Here is a 3,301-nt window from a genome sequence, read left to right on the forward strand (position 1 = left end):
TACTACTTACCTGTTGTTCCTTGCTAGCTTCTCAGAAATGAGGATGCCACCACTTCCCAGAAGTGCCAGCTAAAGGAAACCATGTAAGTGGCTTTGCTGAAAGCAGGGTGGGCCCTGAAAATCCAGGACCAGGGTCGAGCCTGTGGGCTCATGGGCTTACTTTTCCTCCCTATCCAACATCTCCAAAGCTCAAATGGGAGCAACCAGCATTATGTACACAGCTAATTACACTTGCCATTTAGCACCCAATATCTATCCCCAAGGAGTCGCTGGGGCTTAGTGGGCAGTGTCTGTCACGTCCACCTCTGTTAATCTGCAGTCTGAGATCTGCCTTGTTCCAGGGGCTGGAAGGCATCGAATCTGGCTCTGCTTCTAGTGGGACTTCTTATAGGAGAAGCAGACCTGTGCCATTCGCCATAGCGGTGACTCCCAGCTTTCTAGATGCACACACGGAGCACCTTACAGCAACGACTGTGAACATCCTAAGCAACTGTGAAAAAGCTCTTGCAGGTATAAAAGGCTCTTCAGAGTGGTGTGGTCACTTGGCTATCATCACACGGATTGTTGGAGGCTGAACCAGGGTTTGATGTGGGTCTGAGGACAAGTCACACCTGCAGCAACTGCCACCCCTCAGAAGAGTTTGAGTCCAGAGCTGTGTGTCTGGGAGTCCTGAAGGCAATGGGGAGGAGCACAGATGAGACTTTGTGGTCTCAAGGACCAGCTGGGTGAGCTGAGGCTGGAGGCAGGTGGATAACGGTGGAGAGCAGGTCAGGGGCTCACAGCACCTCTCTAGTCGATCTAGCTTTATTTCAACCAAACTCTTCTCCTCCTTTTTTCTTCCTGAAACAGTTAAAGACATCAGATTGCAGGGATCCACGCACACCTATGTCCATAGCAGCATGACTCAAGAGCTGTCCACATCTTGGAAGCAGCCTGTTTGTCTATCAACAGGTGAATAGATAAATGAAACGCAGTATTTATCCACAATGGAGTGCTGCTCTGCCATACAGAAGGATAAATGAGTCATGTGTGGCAAAAAGGGACACAGCTTGAGACCATGATCTTAAGTGAAGTAAACCAGACACATGAGTTTAAGTATCATATGGTTTCTGCTACATGAGAAGTCCAAAGTGTAAATACACAGCAAGATAAAAGATTGGCAATAGGAAACAGGGAGAAAGATCTTTTGAAAATGGGAAGAGGACTAAAAGGGAAAGAGAGAGAAAGGGACGTAAGAATTAAGATGTGTCACATACATGGGTCAACTCCCCATGAGGACTGTCATCACTTACTGTTGCAACATGAACTTCTCCTTTTCCTTCTTCTGGTTTTTTTTTTTTTTTTTTTTTTTTTGTCATGGGAATCAAACTCAGAACTTTGCACTTGCCAGGCAGGCACTTGTACCACTGAGCTATAACCCCAGCCCTTGTTTCTATTCTGTCAGAGCCCTCTTCTCAGAAATATCAGGGGCTGAAGATGAGCCCAGTGACACAGGGTAAATCTCAAAACCCAGAATCCTGACCAGTTTTCAGGTGCCGGCTTCCTCCCCCTTGCTGCCCTGATCCCATCATGGCCCTGTACCCCCGTCCTGGTGAAATACACACTTTCAAACCCCAAGAGAGTGATTCCTACTTTAGGCCATTAAAAATGGTACTGACCTATGGATATTACAGAGTGCTTATATACCTGATACCTGAACAGTGACACATTTGTTGACAAATGTGACATATCACATTTGTTGATATTTGTTGACCCAGATGCCTAGGGCCAGCGAGATATCTCAGTGGACTAAAGCACCTGTTTAGGCAAGCTAAACAACTTGATCCCTGGCACCACATGCCATGCCAGCTGGGCCCCCAGGGTGGGCTGAACCAACCAGAGTCCAGGCATAGTGGCGTACACCTGTAATCCCAGTGCTGGGGAGGCTGAAAACAAGAGGATCACTATGAGTCTGAGCTGCATAGTGAGACCCTGTAACAACCAAATGCATTAAAACAGCAACAACAACAACAACAACAACAACAATAACAACAACAACAACAACCACCCAGATGCCATTGCTCATCTAGGGCTGGGCCTGCTAGAGGTGCTGGGTTGGGCTAGCCACGTGAATGGTGGTGGTCCAGGCAGGAAGGCAGCCTTCTCCATGCAGTTATACAGTTGGACCTCATAGTGGGGCTACTCTGACTCTGCTTTCCCAGCTCCAGGTTTCTGTACGTTTGGCCAGGTGCCTCTGGCCAGGTTGCAGGAGGGGTGCAAAGATGACAATTTTTCTAGAGTTTAAACCATTTAGACTAAGGGCATGCACAGGATGCTGAAGAGGACAAACAGAAGGAAGCTGGAAGAGACCCCGGACTAGGCTGCCCTTGCCTCTGTCCCCAACACCACCTTCCTCTCTTGGTAGCCCCTGAAACATTTGCAGTTGTCAAAGGCTCACTCTGGCACCAGTGGCCTAGTGCTTCATATCTGGAAGGCATGCATGTGTTAATGAACAGTTGAATAACAGATAGCTAAGGGAGGCAAGTGCTTGGAGAGACCAGCTGTGCATGCCCCAGTGTGTTTGCAGGGTGCAGGGACATCTGAATTGCTACCAACGAGTCTGGGAAAGGTCCCGGACCATGCTGGCTGCTGGTGGAATGTAGGAGAGCGGGTGTTCTCTAGGCCAGGCACATGGGGCAAGCTCAGCTCTGGTGAAGTAAGCATTTCTCCCTTGAGATTTTTCTCCCTGATAGCTTTCTCTCTGAAACTTTTCTTGAGATCTTTATCCTTGAGATGTTTCAGGTTTGAGGTATTTCTTCTTGAACTATTTCTCCTTTGAGATTGTTTTAGCTTCCCAGACCAGACAGCAACTGGTACGATTGAAGCACAAACTTATTCTCTGGAAGCAGCCTGAGCTGAGTGATTATAGAGTAATCTCAAAAGCAGTATGCGAAGCTAATATTGACTTAGCGCTATAGGTTCCAAGGCACTTTCACAACTGTTGTGCTATCTGATTCTGTGACTTCCGGAATGGGTGGTGTATTTGTTCCCATTCTCTAGGCTTGGAAACTAAGTTTGGAGAACTGAAACTCAGGGTGGGGACCCAGCGCTCCTAAGGAGACAGAGTAAGGGCTATGAGCTGTACCTTCTGGCCAGGATCCTGGGTCCTGCCCTTCTTCTCCTTGCCTGGCAAAGGCTGGGCTGCCAGTGATATTTCCTCAGAAACAAAGGGTTCATTCAGCAAGTGAAGAATGTCTACAGCACAGCAGGTCACCCTTTGCAGCCTCCCAGGAACATGGCATTTTCAGTATTTCCAGCACAC

The sequence above is a fragment of the Octodon degus genome, unplaced genomic scaffold (genome assembly GCF_000260255.1).
Source record: "Octodon degus isolate 3935 unplaced genomic scaffold, OctDeg1.0 scaffold00132, whole genome shotgun sequence".
NCBI classification, from domain to species: Eukaryota; Metazoa; Chordata; class Mammalia; order Rodentia; family Octodontidae; genus Octodon; species Octodon degus.